Source organism: Camelus ferus, chromosome 11, assembly GCF_009834535.1.
Source record: "Camelus ferus isolate YT-003-E chromosome 11, BCGSAC_Cfer_1.0, whole genome shotgun sequence".
Taxonomy (NCBI): Eukaryota; Metazoa; Chordata; class Mammalia; order Artiodactyla; family Camelidae; genus Camelus; species Camelus ferus.
In genome coordinates, this window is record NC_045706.1 from 57298050 (window position 1) to 57322115 (window position 24066).

The window sequence follows — 24066 nt, forward strand, 5'->3', positions numbered from 1 at the left end:
AACCAGAACCCATCTTAATTATAGTGACTGAATTTCACCTTCCACCAATCCCAAATAACTCTGCACTTTATTTTAAGGATATCTGTTGGGGTTTTTTTTTTGTTTTTTGTTTGTTTGTTTGTGCACTGAGAATTTCAATCCCTGCAGCTAGCTTCTAGCGTTTGGAATAAATTCAATTTTTGGCTCTTCAGATTGAGTAATTTGTGATTTCCTTTAAGAGTTTCCTCCTCTGCCCTAAAGGTGACTCTTGTGTTTTTTTGTTTCAAAGTCCTCGTGGCCTCTTTTGCCACTGGCTGGTTTTCCATTTCTGATCTTGGCCACTTCTACTTCTCAGCTGATTTGCAGGGCAGATGACTGACAAGACTGTGAAGGCAGTACATGAGCACAACTTCCTGACTCAGTTTAGCAGCTTTGCCACCTCCTCTTGTTGTCTGAACATCTAGGGGCCCTGTCCAACAGGTGCACAGTATTCCTGACATGAACTCGTCATATTGGGGTGACCATGTTTGCACATACATTGTCAGTCACAACGGAAATTTTCACCTAGAAGATGTGGGTAGTTGGTGTCCGGAAACTTCATTGTCCCTGCCCTTGACAAAGGAACCGGCCTCTCTCCCTAGTTAACCCAAATCAGAAGACTGAGCAGCGACACTCTGGAAAAGAGGCTGAGCTGTAGTCTATTCGCTTGAAGCAATCACTAAGCAGCTGTCACAGGGAATCACAAGTGCTTTCTCTTTTTTTGTCCTGGTGACAGTGTCTGTTCTCTGATTTAGCTTCTGGTAACAAACAGAGCCCCTGAGAGCTTTCCAACAGATCTCCAGACCTCCACAAATGAGTCCCTGCAGACTCAGGTGGGAGGAGGTCCTTCAGTCCCTGACCCAGAGAGACAGAAAACGAGGAAACCCTATGGCGGGCCTGCTGGTCCAGCAGTCCATGAACCTAGGTAATGGCACCCCCTCCTCCTCCATCACCCGGCTCCCCACATTCCAAGGGAAAAGAGGGGGGCTATTACTAAGACAAAGAAATGTAAACAGGCAGAAACAAAATCACAGACCTAACACATAGAACATAATGTTACATAACCCCTAACACGGGTTATGACAGGGACACATAAATGTCCCTCTCCTCGTGATTCATGATCACTTCAGTACTGTTAATAACAGTGTCCCTAAAGATAACTTCTGTGCATTTTTGCCCCAGCCATAGAGGGGAAAAATATCAACGTGCCTCTTCTCATTTCCCAGTTTTTTATGTTCTGTAGGTCTGAATGAATCTTCCATTGGCTTCAATTGTGTTTATTCTTCCTGATAGAGTTTTTTGGTTGTTTTTTTTTTTCTTTTTTTGAATTTGGGAGAAATTGATGTTAATCCATTTGAAGGGTAGCAAATGAAACAAATCCCATGATCCACGGGGAAAATATGACTCAGCATTGTCCTTTCAGGTATTTAGATAACTTCCTTTCATCCAATAAGCCTGCCACACAAAATGCAGCTTCTTGCCTCACACTAGCAGGTCCTTGCTCTGCGAGGGAGGTCGAGGGGTGCTGGGCTGCACCTCGCAGGTCTACGAGGCCTATACTCATCCAGTTGCAAGACCAAAGAAGGAACTCAAGAGTCAGTGACAGACATCAATGGTTTAACGGATGGGGAGCTTATGTGTCTGAACACCATGTGCAGAGGGTGGAAGCAGTCTTGCTCCTGGGGGCCGGGGGAGGTTAGCAGTTGCAAGAGGAACTGACATCAGGTTGGCTCATCAGTTACCAGGGAAACCAGCAGAAGGGCATGCCCCTCATCGCCCCTTTGATAAGAACAATCACTAGCTGGGGTGGGGGGCAAGTATGTAGGAAGGTCGGTCCTGTGAATAGGGTGTAGGTGAAGCAGGCGCTGGGGGAGCAGGGGACGTCCGAGAGAGAGAACAGCCACCTTGAATGGCCTGACCATACGAGTGGACATTATTGACACCACAGTAACACGAGAAACCAAGGAGGAGAGAGAGGAAGTAATCTGGCGTTTCACTCACAGTCCAACACTCCTACTGTTCTGGATGTGCAGACAACAGCAATATGGCTGATGTCCTTGGGGCTCACTTCAGATGACTGTTCAAGGGGCCACAGAATGAGCATCTGATTGACCATCCAGACCCCAGTTGATCTCAGGTCTCCAGGATCCCAGTGCTGCTCACTCTCCAGAGGATTCTTGAACCAGAGTATCCTCCCAGCAAGAAAACCACAGTCCCAACTCTTAATTTATTGCCTTCATTTTCCAGGGTCTTCAACTACTGTTTATGTCCACCCCACTTTAGCATAAATCACTGTCAGACTAGTAAATGGTAACATTCCTTTGAGCCCACTGTCATCTCTGTACCTGCCAAACGTATCGTGTCCCCCTTGGCAGCCTTGATGGGACATATTCCAGCCATACACTCGTATTTTGAACAATTATTTTACATATAGGTGTGTGATAACTCACATCTAGATATAAACTACTGACCTTACATTTAGAGAGATTCCGAATTATATTCCTAGCAGGAGGAAGGATTTTCATTAAATCAGCTAACAAGGGGGAAACAGGACTGAGAGTGTGTCTCAGGTAGGAGGAGGTCCTTCAGTCCCTGGCCCAAAGAGACAGAAAAATGAGTGTTTCTCTCAGTCTTATTTCCCCCTTGTTGGCGAGAGATTATATATGGAAAATGAATAAAGAAAGAAGGGAATTAAATATATTTATCCACACATACACAATGTTTTTACTATACTTGAGTTTTTCCACCTTTATTCCTTCCTCTTTCAAGACTTGGCACTGTGCATAAGAAACAAATACAGCTTGAAAAAGCTACTCTGGGTTTCTCACAGACCCTACACATTCCTGTGTACAAATCACACAGAATTTCCCAGTGGGGGCTTGCCTGGGGGATTATTTACAAAAACACTATTTTAATGTTCTGATGGATCAGAAATAGGTTGTGCTTTTCTCGTATTATTCCCAGAGAATTTTTTTCATCATTGTCCAAAATGTGATTACTTGTAATTTAAAATTTATATAAAATTGAGTCGATGTTAGAAACAAACTGACTACGAAACTTGAAAATCACATTCAATTATTAATTAGGGTAATACTGAAGAGCCAGTTTGTAAAGTTCACAAAATTTTTTACTACTACTTTTTCAGTGGTTTATAGGCTATTTTAAGGAAATATTTTAAATTTATTACTGTGACATTTTGTAAAAATACACAGAGAAGGGAAATGTTAATCAGGGGTATAATATATAAAGTTTTACTATCATTACCAAATTTTAAGGCACTGAATTGAAAGGAAAAACGAAACATTATCTTTCAATTTAATGAACAGTCTCTAGGACATCATAGGTATTTAAAAACAATTTCTAAAATTCACCTAAATTAGGCTGTGTGCGTAGATATGGGTATGTGTTGTTTTCCTGATGGCTACACTTTTTCAGAAATTTAACATTTTTCTGGAGCACTCTCTTAAGCAGCTCCTGGAAATTAGCCCTATAAACTAATTATTCTCACTCATAAAATATGTTTTTTCAAAAACTCAGCAGAAAAAGGAGCTCTATTGTTAATTGCTACTTACTCCACAATTCTGTTAACTCTGACCTCCTCCATAATCTCCCTAATTTCATCTCATTAGCTCTAATTATGTTGCCATATACAATGCTACCCACTTCCACCTGCTTGTTGTTTATATCAACCTAATGTTTTGGATTCCTCAACAGGTTCCCCTTTTGGTTGACTCTTAGGCAAGCATTCATTTTGATGATGCTAAGTGTTTTGATGATATGTAAGTCACTTCCTACTGACCTGGCCAACGCCATATTTTTTTCTTCATCCATGGACATTGAGATGATAAGGCTTTTATTGTCCACACGTATCTTTGATAACTAGTTCAGCAGTAGCTTCCTTATTTTAAAATAGGGAAAATAGCTTGTCTTGCAGGCTTTTTTCTTTTGACTGGATGTGATAAAACATATGAAAGAACCCTGTAAACTCAATACCCCCACGATCAACAATGCAAAGTATTATTATTTTCACTGTGATTATTCTTGCCTCTGATTAAAATTCAAAGTGTGTGAGATATATATATAGATATATATATATAAAACATATATATAATATATAAATTAAAAATATATATATATAAAAAACAGATCTGGTTCCTCAAATGTTAAACATGTCTGTCAATCTCTAATTTTAAGGTAATCCACTCCAGAGAGGCTGCCAAAACCATATGAACAGAGAATCAAGCTGAGTAAATAAATATGCAGTTGTTACAAGCTGAAACTTTGGTCCAATCCGCAATGCCACGTCCTGCGTACTGATCTGACGGGCACCATGTGTTAACACTGAAGAACACACTTCCTCCTTAGCAGCCTAAGAGCATACTTAGCACTTATCCCATTATTCCTTCACACTGCTTGGGCCAAGGAGGGGACTCAGGCTACCTGATTTCAACAAAACATAAGGAACAGTCATCAAGACTGTTGTACTGGAGAAAAGATCATGAAACAGAAAAAAATCCCCAAAGAAAACATTAACTTTTGACAAGGTAGTAAAGTTAATACAATGGAGAAAGAATAGTCTTTTCAACAAATGGCGCTGGGACAATTTAATGTACATCAGCAAGGAAAAAAAAAACTCAATCAATAAACCTCATCATATTCCCCTTATATTATACAATTAATTCAAGATTGATCATAGACCTAAGTATAAACCTTAACACCACAGCATACCTCGGAGGTATTACAAGCTCAGTCGCAGACCACTGCAATAAAGCAAATACCACCATAAAGAGAGTCACACAAAGTCTGTGGCTTCCCACTACATGTGAAAGTTATGTTTACACTACACTGTAGTCTATTAAGTGTACAATAGCATTGTGTCTAAAAAGTGTACATACTTTAATGAGAAAATACTTTAGCTCTAATAAATGCTAACCATCATCCGAGCTTTCAACGAGTCATTAATCGTTCTGATGGTGGAGTGTCTTGCCTCAGATGTTGATGGCTGATGACTGACAAGTGTGGTGGCTGCTGAAGGTTGGAGTCGCTGTGGCAATTTTTTTTTTTTTTTCAAAGAGACAACAATGAAGTCTGCCACATCGATTGACCCTTCCTTTTGAGAATGATTTCTCTGTAGCATGCAATGCTGTTTGATAGCATTTTACCCACACTGGAACTTCTTTCAAAATTGAAGTCAATGCTCTCAGGCCCTTCTGATGCTCTATCAAATAAATTTACGTTATATTCTAAATCCTATGTTGTCATTTTAGCAAACTGCACAACATCTCCACCAGAAGTAGATTCCATCTCAAGAAAACACTTTCTTTGCTCATCCCTAAGAAGCAACCCTCCTTGTCCTGTAAGTTTTATCCTGAGATTGCAGCAATTCCATCACAGCTTCAGAAGCCACTTCTAAATCTATTTCTCTTGCTATTTCTAGCATATCTGCATTCTAGCATAAAGGCAGTTACCTTTCCCACTGAAGTCTTGAATCCCCTCAAAGTTATTGATAGGGGCTGGAATCAACTTCTTCCAAGCTCCAGTTAATAGTGATACCTTGACCACTTTCCATGAATAGTGAATGTTCTTACTGGCATCTAGAATGATGAATACTTTCCAGAAGGTCTTAAACTTTGCCTAGATCTATCAGAGGGATCCCTGTCTGTGGCAACTGTAGCCTTTTGAAAGGTATTTTCTAAATAACAATACTTGAAAGACAAAATTACTACTTCACCCATAGGCTGCAGAACAGATGTCGTGTGAGCAGGCACGAAGACGTTACTCTCACTGCACACCTCCATCCTGAGCTCCTGGGTGACTAGGTACATTGTCAATGAACAGTAATATTTTGAAAGGAATCCTTTTTTTCTGAGTAGTAGGTCTCAACAGTGGGCTCAAAATATTCAGCAAATCGTGTTGCATACAGACGTGCTGTCGTCTAGGCTTTGTTATTGCACTTACAGAGCACAGGCAGAGTCGATCTAGTATGGTTCTTCAGGGCCCTAGGATTTCCATAATGATAAATGAACTTTAGCTTGAACTTCAAGTCCCCAGCTGTCTTAGCTGCCCTTTGAAATATGAAGCCAGGCACAGACTTCTCCTCTCTAGCTATGAAAGTCCTGGATGGCATCTTCTTCCATGTCTACATTGAAAATCTGTTGTTTAATGCAGCCACCTTTATTGATTACCTTAGTTAGATCTTCTGGATGACTTGTTGCAGCTTTACATCACTATTTGCTGCTTCACCTTGCATTTTGATGTTATGGAGATGGCTTTCTTTCCTTAAACCTCATGAACCAGCCTCTGTAGCTTCAACCCTTTCTTCTGCAGCACCCTTACTTCTTTCAACTGCCACAGAATTAAAGAGAGTTAGGGCTTGGCTCTGCATTGGACTTGGCTTAATGGAATATTGTGGCTGGTTTGATCTTCTACCTTGACCACTAAAAATTTCTCCACGTCAGCAATAAGGTCGTTTCACTTTCTTATCATTTGTGTGTTCACTGGAGTAGTACTTTTAATTTTCTTTGAGAACTTTTCCTTTGCATTCACAGCTTGGCTAACCATTTGACACAAGAGGCCTAGCTATTAGCCTGTCTTGGCTTGTGACATGCCTCCCTCACTAAGTTCAATCATTTCTAGCTTTTGATTTAAAGTGAGAGACATGTGGCTCATCCTTACATTTGAACACTTAGAGGTCATGGTACGGTTATTAACTGGCCGAATTTCAATATTGTTATGTCTCAGAGAAAAGGAAGCCTGAGGAGAGGGAGAGATGGGGGAACAGCTGGTGGGTGGAAATAGCAGAACACACAACATTTAGTGATTTAGTTCACCATCGTCCATGGGTGCAGTTTCTGGCACCCCAAATCAATTACAATAGTAACATCAATGATCACTGCTCATAGATCACCAAGAGAAATATAACAATATCAATAAAGTTTGAAATATTACACAAGTTACCAAAATGTGACACACAGACACTAAGTAAGCAAATGCTATTGAAAAAAATGACATTGATAGATTGGCTCAATGTAGGGTTGCCGAAACCTTCAATTTGAAATAATCCACAGGGAGGTAGATGTACCGCTGTTACTAGTACCTAGAGTAGTAGTTTATACTACATCTGTGTATACATAGAATTTGTACCAAGGAAAATATTAAAACTATAAATTTTTTTTTAAATTGTGCAACTTTTCCACATTGTGTTATGGCTGAGAGGCAACTTTCTAGATAGGAACTTTCATTTAGTAGTTTTCTATAAGTCAGCATATATGTGGTATTTCTGTTAAGAATAGAAAATTAATCTCTCACAGGTGGTAATATAAATCTTATCAAGTTTCTAATTCTATAGTGTATCATGTTTTTTTTTTTTTTTTTTTTGGTTGGTTGGTTGGAGTAAAAACCTTTCATTCCCCATTATTAGAACTCACAGGTCTGGATTTGAGGGATGGGATTAGTGTCATATGTCTCATCTACATTGAATGTAACCATTCATCAGCTTTTCTCAATATAAAGATGTCATACAGTCAAACCATCAGCAGTTTGGCTGCAAAGAACACAGCCCATAGCCTAGCCTAAGAAACGAATCCTGGGAATCACAAGGATTTTATTTTTCTTATTAGTCTTGGGCCAATTCTGTTCTCCAAGCTCTCTCTCTTAAGGAACTCTTTAATCCTCTGAAAATGAGTCTTCTAAGACTGAAACCTGAAAGGGAGGTGGCTTCTCAAGTCTGAAAGACTAGAAGTCAGAACACATGCTTCCTTAAATGTACAGACCTCACAACCCATGAATTGATTAGGCATCAGACAGAGACAGAGGACTAGTTTATTCTGGGGGCTATGGTTTTCATGCAATTCATCTGTTCAGTGTGTTAGAAAACCACTGAATGAAGAAGAAAAATATCCCATTTCTGTCAAAAAAAGATAAAACAAATGACAACCCTCTAGGAACTGGGAATTCTGCCAGGAGCTATGTTCATTGACCTACTTCTCAATTGCATCTATGAAAAGGATTTTGTCCACAACTTTGTTCAAATCATACACCCTATTACAACATATGCCTTGATAAATACTAAGTCTGGGTCATACTTATCATTTAATCAATGTACATACATATATATATGCATATATATGCATATAAACATATGTTCATTAGCACACAGACACACATGCAAGAATACATACATATACATGTATACACAGGTATTTATTATATACAAATCAGTTTGTATGTAAAATAGCATGAAACAAATAAAAATATGGTATCATAAAATATATTCAGTTTATCCTCGACTCAGTTAATATCACTCCAAATTTTCTACTTTAGTAACTCAAAGTAATTTTAGAAAATGCTTTGAGGTTATTTAATAATATTCTAAAACACCATATAAAAAGTTCAGAGATAAAAAAATGATGACAAGGAAACTAAAAATTTATACTGAGGGTGGTAAATTATATAAATAGTACTATGAAAACTTAAGTAAGTGACATAAAAGACATTCTTGAGGTGCTTTTCTATAATGTAAAGGAACAGGACAAACATTTGCAGGAAGAGAAAAAAATGTTAAGAATTTAGAAGAACCATCTAATCTATAAATTATATGGGATCCTTTGGAAGGAACCATAAAAATTAGAAAAGAAATGGTCAAAATATAATAAAGTATAAGTTAAAATAAAGAGCATAATTAGTAGATATGAATAGTATAAATAATACACAAATATAACTATACTGGTATATTATTATTATTAGATTAAATGGATATAGAAAAACTATACCCAAAAGATGATGATGTCAGTTTTCACATTAAGTAACAAAATTAAAACTGAACATAAATTTCTTCTTTGCAGTGCTGAAAATCAAATGTCAAAGAAGCAGTTTTAAAAATTAAAATGTTATTCTGTTTCCTATAGGGTCGGAGAGGTAAGATCTCACCAGACTGACTCACGCACAGGAAATCATTACAAAATCTGAACATAATGCAAACAGCAGGTACCTGGAGACACTGGGGAGTGAACAGAATTAAGCAGAATCTTGTGGGGTGTACAAACTCAGAGGAGAGGTATTTTACAAATGGATTTCATATTGTTATTGCTCTTAGATTTGAGCCTAAGCATTCAGGATGCTATGGGAAGCAACAAGGCTGCCACTGGAAAAACCACGGTCTTCTGGGCCTGGATATTCACAACCTCTGAGACTTAGAAGAAACTCAGAAGGCAAAGAGACAGAGAAAGGATATCCTAATTCTATCTACATGACTCTCTGAACCATACCTGTAGGAAACAAAGCAACTCAGCTAAAAACAAAAATTCTGAATTAAAATCAGATCTGTTGACCAAGAAACAGAGTTTGTTATTCCCATGCAACAAAAATTACAGAATTCAGATTCTCCATGCTCAGGACACAATAAGAAAATTGCCAAATATACAAAGATCTAGGAATTTGGAACATATTTTGAAGAGCAAAGAAAATCAACTGAGATTTACCCTGAGATGACCAAAATGTTGGAACTAGCAGCCAAGACTTTTAAAGTGACTACCAACAACTCTCCTCAGTGATGTGAAACAGAACACACTTTCAATGACTAAAAAGCCAGGGAATCTCAGCAGAGAAATAGACATTATTTTTAAAAAGAAACAAATTTTTATCCTAGAACTGATCAATGCAGAATCTACAATAACAGCGAAATGTAAGGGGCATAGGCAATATTCTTGGAAATGAAGATGGATCAATAGAAAATATTTACTGTCAATAGCTCTAAGGAAAAATGTTGAAAAGTGAACAGAACCTCAAGTACCTGGTATATGATATCAAATGGTTGAAAATATGTACAATTGGAGTTCCAGAAAGAGTGTAGAGAAAAAAAATAGTGTAGAAAAATACTGGAAAATAATGGCTGAAAATTTCCCAAATTTGATGAAAGACAAAAGCCAGTCAATTAGAATAAACACATAGAAGCCACACCAAGATACAAGCCATGTTATAGTCACATTTTGAAAGCTAAGTATAAAAAAGCAAATCAAAATCACCTAGAGAAACAAATATTACACGCAAGGGGATGATGATTTTATTAAGATCTGACATCTCAAACTACAGAGGAAAGAAGAATGAAACAACATCTTTAAAGAGTTCCACAAAAAGTTTACTCTAGTAGCCTATGTCTAGCATAAATATCCTTACAGGATGAATTTGATATGTAAACATTTTCACTTTAAAGAAAGTTTACTGGCAGGACATCTATACTGTAATGTATGTTAAAGAGATTCTTCAAACTGAAGGTAAATGATACCTAATAGAAACCTGGATTCTCAGAAAGAAATTAAAAGCACCAGAAATGGTAAATATTTGAATAAATGCAAAATAATATTAGGTCTTTATTTCTTAATTTTCATGTAGTTCATATACTTGAAACATAAATTATAATATTATCTAGGGACTTTATCATATATGTACAGATGAACACATAAAACAGCTATATGTATAGAGCTGGAATTTTTTTATATTTTATGTAAAGTAAATCAATACTAACTTAAGTGGATTGTGGAAAGTTAAGGATGTATGCTGTAATCCCTACAGCAACTATAAAAATATTATGCAAAGAACCACAACTGAAGAGCTGACAGGATAATTAAAATAGAATATCAACATGTATTCAAATAATTTAAAATTTAAAAAAAAGAAAGAGAGAAATAAAATTTTAGGAGAAAATAAGAAATAAAGTGATAGATAACTGAACCAAATCACTAATTATGTTAGAAACTAATGGAGTAAACCATGTGCATGTTCCTAATGACAGAGTTTCAAAATACATGAGACAAAACTGACAAAATTAATTTAAGAAGTAGACAATCCCACAGTATTATGAATATTTTAACATCATTATCTCAGCAATTGATAAAACGAGGCTCAAAAACTAAAGCCAAAGGAAAAAAAAAATATCAGAACACCCTTATCAAATTCATTGATATAATTAACATTTACAGAACACTACACTAAACTACATTAGAATATACATTTAGGGCACATGGTAATTTTACCACAATGAACCATAGATTGGTGTATAAAACAAGTAAAAATTCATTTAAAAAATTAAATCATTCAGAATATATTCTCTGAATGCAGTGGAATTAAATTGGAATAACCAAAACCCCTAAAATATGTAGCTATTAAACAACATTCTTCTGAATGACCCGCAAGTTAAAGAAGAAATATCAAGGGCAATGAAAAATGTTTTAAAATGAAAAATCATGAGTATATATTAAAATTGGTGGAGTGCTGCTAAAGCAGTATACATAGGGAAAGTTTTAGTTTGGAATTTATACATTACATTAAAATAAATTTAATGATATGAGGTATTACTTTAAGAAATTAGAATAAGAATAAAAAATAAATAAACAATAAGTGTAAATAAGAAATAATAAAGCTAAAATCATAAATAGACAAAATAGAAAAAGAACAACAGAAAAGAATCAATGAAACTCAAAGCCAGTTCTTTTATTTTGAAAAATCAATAAAATTGATAAGCTTCTCTCTAGTTAATTGATCAACAAAAAAAAAAGAGAGGGGGAAGATACATATTGTCAATATCATTAAAGTGGTTTCATCACTTCAGATGCTAGAGATATTAAAAAATAATAATAAAGAAATATTATGGATAATTTGACAACCTAAATGGAATGGACAAATTTCTGGGAAGATACCAAATTACCAAAATCAGTGCAAGAAGAAATAGAAAATTTTAATAGCCTGATATACTTTAAAGAAATATAATTCAAAAACGAAAAACTTTCCTGGAAAGAGAAATCTAGGTCCAAATGGTTTCACTGGTTATCTCAATAACTTATGTAACAATGAAGTAATACAAATCCCATGCAGACTCTGTCATTAAAATATAGAGGAAGAACGGAATCTCAACCTGTTTTATGACACTATTATTGCCTTAAACAAAAATCAAAGACATCACAAAAAATAAAATAGGTCAATAACTGTAAAAACATACAAACAAAAATTATCAATAAACTTTTAGCAAATAGAATCCAACAACATAAAAATGACAGATAATACATCATACCCAAGGGTTGCTCTTCCTGGGAATGGAAGGTTGGTTTAACATTAGGAAATCAATCAATGTAATTCAGAATATTAATAAAATTAAAAAGAAAAACTAAATAGTATTTTACACAGATCAGAAATAGCATCTAGCAAAGTTCAAGACCATTCATGCTAAAGATTCTCAGCCAACAAGGAAATTTCCTCAATCAGATTAAGGACATCCATGAAAGATGTACAACTAGGGTCATATTCAGTGGTGAAATGCTCAATGCTTTCAGCATAAGATCAGGAACAAGGCTAATGTTCACTCTCACTGCTTCTATTTAACATTGTATTGAAGATCCTATCCTGTACTTTATTAACAGGGAAAAAAAATTTTCTTAAGACATATCGAAAAGAAAGGAAAAAGTAAATCTGTCTTTATTTAATTACAAGCTTTGAAGGGCTTATACTATCTTATTTTAAGACTTACTACAAATCATCAACTATCATTAGAGTATATTGTTGGTGTAAGAGCAGACATATATAAAAGTGGAGCATAATGAACAAACCAGAAATAGACCCACCATGTAATTGATCACTTGATTTCCTAGAAGGGCATTAAGATAATTCAATGGAGGGAAAGATGGTCTGTTCTACAAATAACATTGGAGTAAATAGAAACCTGGTTAGAAAAAGTAAAGACCTTTACCTCAAACCAAGTAGAAAATTAACTTGGAATCGATCATGGACCTAAATGTAATTGCTCAAACTTCTAGAAGAAAACATGTTATTTTTAAACATTGGTTTAGGGAAACGTGCTTTAAACAGGATACAAAAAGCACAAGCCATAAAGTTTTTAAAAAGTGGTAAACTTCATAAAATTTAAAACTTTTTACTTTGAAAGACGAAGTTATGAAAATTAAAAGGCAAGCTAGAGACTGGGAGAAAAATACACCTATATAATACAAGACTTCTATTGAGATGATTATAAGGAATGGTTACAACTCAATTATAAGAAGATAATCCAACTTAAAAAGTGGAGAAAAATAGAAAGCACACACGAAAGAAGATACACGTAATAGTAAATAAGCCCATGAAAAGAGATGCAACATCCCTAGTCATCAGAGGACAAAAAAATTTAAACAAGTTACCGCTATCCACCCACTAGAATGGCTAAAGTTAAAAAGACTGACAACACCAAGTGTTGGTGAGGCTATGAAACAACCATCACACACATAGCTTGCTGGGGAATGCAAAATAGCACATTCACTTTGGAAAATAGTGTGACATAAAATGCCATGTAGATTTACCATAAGAACTCGAAATACCACTCCTAATTATTTACTCAAGGGAAATGAAAACATACCTACATGCAATAACTTGTACGTGAATGATTATAGCATCATTTTCATAATAGTCAGGAACTGGGAACAACACAAATGTCTATTACCTGGTGAATGAATAAACACATTACAGAATATCCATATATAGAAACTACTCAGCACTAAAAAGAGACAAAAGGTGATTACATGCAACAAAACGGATGAATCTCAAAAAACATTCTGTTAAGTGAATGAAATCAAACAAATGACCACATAATGTAAAAGCTCATTTTATAAAGTTTGGTCAGTTTTTTTACACCTGTGAAAGACCCACACCGTTTGACCTACAGAGTCCACAGTCTGGATCTTGCTACTTGCACACTGTGGATGCAGTCCAGTGTGATCCACTGTCTTCTGTTACTCCTGCAAATAGACAGCTGATCCAGACAATGAATCAGACAGTTTTGATCCCTTTGGCAAAACTACCATTTTTATGAAATCTAATAATAGAGAAAAGACAGATAGCCAATTCGTAGTTGTCTGAGCCTGGGTTAAGAGAGCCAATCAACTATAAGGAACAATGAACAAACATCTAGGCGATGAAAACATTTTCTATCTTGTGTTGGTGGTGATTACAGAACACTATAGGATTATCCAAATTCATCAAACTGTATAATTAAAGTTAGTGAATTTCAGTTTCTATAAATGATATTTTGATAAAGCTGGAGGAGAAAAAAACAAAAATAATACTGTTGAAAAATGAATATATAAAAAAGAAAATATAACCACAAAATACCAGCAATTTTATTACACATAAATATATTATTTTAGTATTTCACTTTATGCTTGTTAGGATTTTCAGTGTTTATAAATACTGGTATTTCTTTTTATTAAAATGTTATATATTATACAATATTTTAAAATATATTTAATAGCAATGAACAGTCAGTAAAAAAACCCTAAAATTATAGAAATAAAGTTAAGATAATTTTCTGATGACTTATTCCAGCTGACAACTTAATTGAAATTAATAATTCAAAGATATGAAATACATGGTCTGTGCTTTCTTTCTTTGCCAATCCTAGAAAACTGGAAAAGGTATTGTTTTTGAAATGAAATGCTTTTACTTGCTTGCTTCATGACCGCTTAAAACAATACATACTGCTTCCCTCTTCAGCATTTGTTAACAAAAAAATTTAAACTTTTTATATACTTAGTGCATTGTGCCTATAGAATTATTAATTCTAAAGAAGGTTTGTTCCAAGCAGAACTAACTGTGCAGAGCAACATAATGGAGACTGTCACTGAAAAGGAATTTGTGATGTAGTTTTCTGAATCTTCAAATTGAATGACCTGGGTTAATTTTTTTTTCATGTTGGTAAATTTATTATCTGACAGCAAACTTCTTTTTAGAATCTTTTTTTGTAAGGACCTGTGATATAGTATGGTTTAAATATGAATACAAAAATAAAACAGCATGTATAATAGACTTTCAACTATTGTATCAACTTCAGCAAAGTCATTGCATGGAAAATGTCCAAATAATAAATTATTATTTTAATTTTTATTTTGTGGACGACATGCTAATGTTAGTAAAGTATGAATTAACTTTATTAAGTGTTGGAATGTATGGTTTACTTGACAAGAATACACATCATTATTTCTGAACAATGAAGGAGGTCTTTAAAACTTTTTTGCTTCTAAGTACTATTGTATTTCAGGTAAATTCTACCAGAAACCAAAATATATTTTTCTTCCACCACCAGAATTGTCCATATCAATAATTCTGCTTTATCTTTTAAGAGAGAGCACCGTCTGACAAATGGCCATGTCCGCACAGAGCAATAAACTGCAAAACATCTGACTGTTCACTCACCACTCAAAAATCTCCCTGACAGTTAGCACCAGAACAGCTTCAGAGACCAAACAGGAATAGACATGGCTTTAATAAGCTGAGTGAGAATGCCGTGATTCACATCCAAGGTCTTTTTCGCAGTTTGCTTCTTCCTCTAACAAGGTACAGGACTTGAGCTACTTCCCCGGAATACCAAATGCACGAGATGGGGAGCCTGCTGCAGGTCTCATCCATGTGCTTAGATGAGAGCTGAGCTCAGTTGTCTGGATAAATGTAGGCAGGACGGCCAGCTGCAAGGCAGCCTACCTGGCAGAGGTCAAATAATAGGCACCTTTAAACATCTCTCCCAGAGGAAGAAAAATACCACACAATGCTGACCATTCAAGGAGAAATAGTATCCATGTAAAAATGTTGTTCAAACAAGCACCTTTCCTAAGGTTGGGGTGGTGGGGGGTAGGTCTTCCCATGGCAAAAGTAAAAGCTAGACAAAAGCAGTATGTGACAATCTGAGCTTTGAGATCTCACCTAAAATTCAATGTCTGGTTAGTGGAGTGATTTTAGGAATTTTAGCTTTTAGTTCTTTCAAGACAGTTTCCAATTGGATCAGTGATTCTTTGTTTCTGTGGCTTTATATTCATCCCACACTGTGTGGGAAATGTTTGTGAGCTGCATAGGTGGTTGAAATGGGGAGTCATCATATTAATGGGTTGGAAAAAATAACCTGTCGTGAGGTTAAAATCCCTGACCTACAACTTAATATAGACTTCTATGAGATTCAAGTTTCTCCATCTTCAGAATGGGTTGTGTTAATATTAAATCTATATATTGATCTTGGAGGGCTGCTGGAAAAATTCAATAAAAGATTTAGTGTAACATCTTTCTCAAATAGAAGACCCTCATTATTGTGCCAATTTCATTCACTTTTTTCTAATTGAAATATAGTCAGTTTACAGTATTGTGTCAATTTCTGGTATTCTGAGCCTCAGATAGTCAGGTTGGAATTCTTCCTTCTTCCATATTTAGCCCAATTTTATGCTTTCATCTCATCCACTTGATCCATGTAACCTTTTATATTCCTTTTTTTTTATCCCATTTTCATCCTCAATTCCCATACACACAGACAAACGTTCCCTCCTACAGACACACACCAACACATACCGACACACAAATCTGGATAAGATACTTGACTTACAACAGGAGCTCTACTTTCCTACTTTCTAGACTGAAGCCTACCGTAGTTAAAAAGTGTATGAGGAGTCCAGCTTTGACTGGTTCCCACAATGTATGCTTTGGAATCAACTTACATTATAACCAGTTGCAACAGACTATCATTTTTCACATCTCTCCTATTCTACTTCCAGTATGATAATTACACTTCTCCCACCCTGTTGAACTCAGGTCTGCAGTATGACTTGCTTTGACTAATAAAATTTTAAAAGAAATGATATATTTCACTTTTTGGCAGAGGTATTAAGAGCCAGTGTTTATACCACACAGCTTTTTTCCATCCTCCTTGTGATTAAAATGTTTTAGGAAAGGACTGCTTTGAAAATAGCACTATTTACAATGGCCAAGACATGGAAACAGCCTAAATGTCCATCAACAGATGACTGGATAAAGAAGATGTGGTATATTTATACAATGGAATACTATTCAGCCATAAAAATGACAACATAACGCCATTTGCAGAAACATGGATGTCCCTGGAGAATGTCATTCTAAGTGAAGTAAGCCAGAAAGAGAAAGAAAAATACCATGTGAGAGGGCTCATATGCGGAATCTAAAATAAATAAATAAATACATACATACATACATACATACATACATACATACATACATACATACAAAACAGAAACAGACTCATAGACATACAATACAAACTTGTGGTTGCCAGGGGGACAGGGGGTGGGGGTGGGAAGGGACAGACTGGGGTTTCAAAATGTAGAATAAATAAACAAGATTGCACTGTGTAGCACAGGGAAATATATACAGGATCTTGTGGTGGCTCACAGCGAAAGAGAATGTGACAATGAATGTATGTATGTTCATGTATAACTGAAAAATTGTGCTCTACACTGGAATTTGACACAACATTTTAAAACGACTATAACTCAATAAAAAAAATGTTTAAAAAAATAAAATAAAATAAAAAAAGAAAGAAAAGGACTGCTTTGTTAGCCTGGGTCCCTGAAAGACAACAATGATGATAACACAGATCATGGGTCCAAGCCAACTTTCAATGAAATACATCATGAACAAGACGTATTTCTAAGCCAATGAGATTTGGGATATTCTTTATTACGACAGCTTAACCTGCCTTCTCAGGACTAGGCTACTACTGCAGCCTGAACTAGGTCCTTTATTTTGAGTAAATAGACTTCAGCCTTATTTTCTGTTCTGTAATACAATTTTTAGAAATCTTTTAAATAACACAGTAATTTCATTCGACTGGGTGAGTTTTATACACTCCAACTCCACATTAAGAGGCTGTAGCTCTCTGCTTGATTATAATTTCTTGGATTTCTATTAGCATTGGCTCTGGGTTTCCCATCAGTATAATCCCCCCACCTGTTGCAAAACCCATTTATTCATCTTGGGTACTTTAACGACAATTGCCTGATGAACTGTGATCTGACAATGCCACCCCTCCTTGGGCAGCAGGCTTTATATCCCCGGTCTTAGTGTCTTTTTCCAGCATCAGCACCTGGATGTAGCCCCCTTACTGTCTGTTCCGCTCCTGTTGCTGTGATAAGATTCGGTTTCTGGGTTCCTCTCAGTTTATAAAATAACTAATTTTGATTAAACCACACTTCTATCAATAATAGAATATCCACTCTGTGAGTTACTGACCTTGAGACATTATCATTTTGAGCTTTAATTCTGATACCTCTTATGATTTTTGTGAGAATTTAATAAAACATGTTGCCAAAGATCATTTGACCAATTGTGTGTGCCAAGTTCATTTACCTATGGGAGCTGGGAAAATCATTCAAGAAAGTAAATATAAAATTTTTACCACTTCTGTATGTATGCACACGTACACACACGTTCATTGCTTAGAGTTAAATGAACTACCGTGTACGTATTTTTTCCTAGATCCTCTGGTTGATTAGAGATAAATTGCTACATTTTGGGGGGAAAGAACATTGTTTCTTGAATACTTTCCAGAATTTGCAATCCACTTAAAGAATAAAATGTCTGTAGAGTACCCAAACGCCACTCCATGGTCTGCAGTAGTGCCCTCTCTGCTGACACTCCAAAAAAAATTTTTTAATACAGGTTATTGGGATACCATACTGATATTCCAGTATATTAATCACCCAGTCCTTACCACCATTTAAACTGTCCAAAAAGTCACCAGCCTTATGGTGACTTACGGTGGTAAGGCGGGTCTCTAGAAAGTCTGTGTCAATGTTTTAGTGGATTCCTGGCATTTTGGCTCGGTCTGCACCTTTCAGTCGAGTTCTGCCTACTTTCACACTTCATGCCTATGATGGGCTGAATGTTTGTGCCTCATCAAAATTTATATGTTGAAACCCCACCTCCAGGGTATTTGGTGATCGGTCTTTTGGGAGCTGAGTAGGTCTTGCAGGCTCCACCCTTATAAACGGGAAATGTGCCCTTTTAAAGGAGACCCTAGACAGATACCTTGCCCCTTCCTCCATGTAAGGGTATAGCGAGAGGATGGCTCTCTATGAACCAGGGAGTGGGACCTCACCAGACACTAAATCTGATATGCCTGGATCTTGGACTTCTCAGCCTCCAGATCTGCTAAAAATAAACTTCTGTTGTGTAAGTCACCCTGTCTATGGTATTTTTGTTATAGCTGCCTGAACAGACTCAGACAAGGCCCTATCATTGGTTTGCCCACAGGCTCCAGTGCCATCCTCTTATCAGTAAAATCACCTACTCAGCTCCCTTCTAGAGAGGGGCAAGCCTTCAGACTCACCCACACCCACTTGAGGGGCAGCTCTTCAGGGTTTAGTGCATCAATCGTGGCTGCCATGCTACCCACTGGCATGTTACTCTTGATATGAAACAGGAAAATGCTTTAATGGGGAGATGAATCTGAAGTCCAGGAAAATGTCAAGCAATTTCCCTCATAAAAACTCACATACACTTTAAGCTCAGAGATCAACACAGATCCACATTATCATATAGAAAGTCACTGGGAGAAAGCTGGGCAAGTCATAAGGCCTTGTGCACTTGTAAATAAATTGCATTTGCTTTTCTACAATGGAAAAGGACAAAGCAAAGGAATGGATGCTGATAGTCTTTTACTCCAAGCAATAAACTGTCAGAAGAAGATTAGGAGAGAGAGAAAATGGTAGCAGACCTTAGAAGGAGATTAATCATGATGTATAAATTTTTTAGGGCAAGAATTTAGAAATGTTGAGGATTACTAAGGGGAGGGAGCCCACAAGAATCAGTGGTAGCCTGGTTGGAAGAGAATAAGCCTTCTAGATTCCAGGCCAACATTTTCCACCATCCACTGCACTGTCTGGATCATTACTTCTTAATCCATTTCACCCACTGCAGAAACATCATTGTGGGATGATGACTGACAAAAAGATGCCAAGAGAAACAGAGAATATGGAGTTTGATGGCAAAGATACTCTGACCTTGCACATGGAGCATGCTTCCCATTTCTCCTCCAAATCACTGTGAGAATTTATTATTGTCCCTCATCGAACCACCTTTAAGAAATGAGGGTTTGACTGAGCCTGAGGAGCATTCTCTATGTCATCCTCTTAAGATATTAGACCTTAGACTGCCTGAAATGTAACTGCTGCTGCAGACTCTGGCAATGAGTCCAGCCCACTTCTGAGAGTTTTACTGTAAAGTAAAAAGTTTTACTGGTGACTGAGGGGTCATCTTAAATATGCCTGGACTTGGCTACTGGACAACAGCTCAGCTCTAGCTGTTCCCAGAAGCCCATTCCATCGGCCCATTGATGTTCTTTAATTTGAAAGGTAGTGATACTGAGATTGGTCTAAGGACAAGGAGCTGGCATTTATTTCCTTATATCTTTGTCCTAGAAAAATGCCATGTCTTGATTTAATGGTATTTGTAATTCCAAAGTGAGTTAAATGTCATGACTAAAAAAAGTGAAAAGGTGATTTTAGAATAAAATTTATGTCAGTAGACACAGGCCATGGAGAGGGTCAAGACAACCTATCAAAGGCAAGGAGAGACCTAGTTTATAAATGTCATTCCGTGAGAGAGAGTGTGTGTGTGTGTGTCTCTGTGTGTGTGTGTGTGTTAAAGAGAGAGAGAAGATTCTTCCAAGACTTTATGAGAACTTCTATACTCACAGAAGTAGCCATACTTTGGATTATGTTCCATGTGGAGAGCACAAACCCTTTGTTAGGCAAGAAAAGGTCTATTTCAACGTCTTCCTATTTTTCCTGAGCAACCCCCACCCTGCCCCTTTCATCTATCCTTGTCTGGGCCTTAGAGGGCTGCTATATATTTCCAGAATAAGTCAGGTCACTGTAGCAGAAAAACCAGTAATACAAATGAATTAATTTTTTTTTTTTGCATTGCAATTGGGGTGACAAAACTCAAAAGCACAAGGAATTTAAAAAGATGAAGTTATTTCTGGTTTCAGCTCCCACACATAAAAAGTGCAGAAGTTGTTACTCCTATCCTTACAATAAGAAATAGCTAGACAAAGTAGAAATCAATTATTTAAAAAAAAAAAAAAAAACTGTCAGAGAAAAGAGAAAATCAATTATTTTTTAAGAACTGTCAGAGAAAAGACATTACAGGGCAAACCATTACCCGAAAATCTGAAGCGTCAGGCATATCCAGAAAGTCACAGCAACTGAGATTCGCTTACCTGGAACAGATGCAAACTGATGTCAGAAGCCACTGGGAACAACTTTGTTAGTATTTTTGATGATGTGGTGGAGGCTGAATGAAGATCGGCATGAGAGGAAGAAGTTCCTGGGCACCCCAGTCATACAGCGCTCCTCATACTTCCCTGGGCTTTACTTTAGGATTCTAACCAACTTCTCAAAGTAAGAGCCAAGAAAACTTCCCACAGGAACCTGAAATGGGATGGGAAGGGTAGCCATTGTAAACCCCGACCCAGACCATTCTTTCTATCAAAGGCTTAACCTGCAGGGGGCGCTAGAGGCATGTTTGATCAATTTGAACCAGAGAGCAGTCCTGAAATCTTTTTTCAGTTGGAGGAAGGGAACTCTGTTCCACTTCTGCCACTCCACCTTTCTGTCTTACCTAAGGAGAAATGAGTAACAGTCAGCAGGGAAGAGGATTCAAAAAAGCAGACTGAGAATGCGCTATCCAGAGAAAGAACTGGAGAACAGGGAAGAAAATGGGCTGCCAAGGTGTCCTTCCAGAGGTGAAAGGGTGGTCAAAGTGTAATCCATCCATACCATGTAAAATATTCAGTGGTGAAGAAGTAGCCACTAAGCTACTCAAAGACATAGATGACTTTAAATACATACAGCCGAGCGAGAGAAGCCAGAGCGAGAAGACTGCATACCATATGATTCCATTTACATGACATTCTGGGAAAGATAAAACTACAGAGATATAAAATATGTACTTGATTGCCACAAGTTTCGGGAGTGGGGAGGTTAAAACAGGTAAACACAGGGAATGTTTTTAGAAGCGGAAACTAACCAACCATGAAACTAGATAATTCCTGATTCTCTCTCTTGCCAGAGCCCAGTATGGGACAGGGTGGCTTCGAGAAAATTCCAACTCTTCTCTCTCTGGGGAAGAAAGGGAGTAGAACATATACCCAACATTTTGACTTTTAGGGGGGCTGCCTGAAGGAACAGTTTCTATCTTGCCTGTAATTTTTTTTTGTAAGGGTCATATTTCCCTATTCCTGTGTATATCTATTTTTTTTTTTAGTTAGGATTTCAGCATTTGAAGAATCAGCCAACTCTCCAGAATTTGTGGTCCAGTTTCATAGAGGGGGGACTTTCGGTTGTCCCAGCTAGAGATTTTGGAGACCTCTCGAATCTTCCTCAGAGATGCATCCTGTCAGTACTTGGATTCAAGCAAGACAGAAATGGAAAGTGGGCACCGCAATTTCCTTTTAACTGTTCCACCATCTTGCTGACCTCACTTCTCCTATTTGATTTGATGCAGAAGGGAGAAAAGAATAATGATTAAAACGAGCTAAAGAAGTAGCGAATAGAAAACTGAGGGGAAAAAAATCAACAGTTGGTTTTTTTGCAAAGATAAACAACAAAACTCTAGCTAGACTTAAAAAAAAAAGGATATTCAGGTAGCTAGAATTAGAAATGAAAGAGGGATATTACAACCAATGTCACAGAAATAAAAAAGATTATGAGGCTATTATGAAGAATTACAGCACAACAAATTGGTTAATCTAAAAGAAATGAGTAAATTCTTAGAAACATACAACCTACCAAGACTGAATCATGAAGATATTTAAAAAAGAAAAAAACACAAAAACTCAACAGACTTATAACTAATGAAGAGATTTAAGCAGTAATCAGAATCTTCTGACAAAGAAAAGCCCTAAGACCAGATGGCTTCACTGGAGAATTCTACCAAAAATTTAAAGAATTAACACCAATCTTCCACCAGCTCTTCCAAAGTATCAAACAGGAAGGACCGTTTTCAAACTCATTCTGGAAATAGCGGGGAATGTTTAGATTACCACATGTACTAGGTGTTAGTAACATTATTTTGCCAGGAGTAAACTGCTTAGGGACTAAGAAACTGCTTGGATTTCTAACTTGTGTGAATCCTGATGTTCTGATGTCTTTATGTGGTTTACAGAGTTTTGGAAATTGGGAAGTGGGGTACACGTGTATTTTAGGGTTAGGTTACTCTGACTTTGGACATGTTGTGATAGCCATAACAGACGAAGGGAAAGACACTTCCAGCCTGACCCTTCTGAAGGACACTAGCTTCCACCAGGATGTCTTACTAACCCTTTGACTGAGACACAGCTGAGTAAACACTTGGGGAGGAGATTTTTGAAATGTAAATTTGTTTAGATTTATACATTTTCTGGATAAAGGATGGACTTTTGTTTTAGACTTTGAGTTTGCTGGGAATTTGATAATGTTACCCATATTTTTCAAATTTGGACTGTGTCTGAATTGCAGGTAAAATATTTGGGTCACATTGTCACATAGCTCTCCAGTGAGCAGGGTTGGACGGGGGCCTTGGCACAATTAACAATGGTAAACTAGGTGAATATTTGGCCAGGCTTACAGTCTAAGCTTGGAATTCATTTAAATGTTGGCTCTCTGACATATTTCGTATTTTCCCATCTCACTAGTTGCAGAAGATATAAAATGAACACGTGACACACTCACAGCGGGAGGAAACAGCCTCCCCCTCTGATCCCTTCCCCCAGTGGTCAGCTGCTGCTCTGCTTGATCACAGACTTAAACAGTGAAGCCAGTGAGTTAAGAGAGAACCAATCAACCACACAGGGTAGCATATAAGAAGGATAAATCTGTTGAAAGACTACTTGGGTTCAAACCTTTTCACTCCTATTTACCGGCTGTGTGACCATGAGTAGTTCACTTAATCTTGGGAAATCACGTTTTAGCATCTTTCAAATGATGATATATATCAGCACTTCCCACAAAGTATAATGAATAATATATGGAAAGCATTTACCCTAGTGTCTGATACATAGTAAGTTTCAATAAAATCAGCTGTCATCACCGTTATTATGTTTGAGCACAGCACAGAGCCATGCGTTTTACTCAGCCTCTGCTTATGTCTTACCTTGCTTTCCTTACAACCAAGTTATCCCAACGAACTTTCTGCACAGCACATCCACTATTTTCTCTTTGTTCCTGCATTCCTTCAAAGCTT

The 24066-nt window shown here is 36.8% G+C and overlaps 1 pseudogene; it reads right to left on the minus strand.

Annotated features, from left to right (window-relative positions):
- The window catches only part of LOC102514669, a 63796-nt pseudogene extending 44568 nt beyond the window's left edge, over window positions 1-19228 (minus strand).
- Between the last annotated feature and the right edge of the window lie 4838 nt (window positions 19229-24066).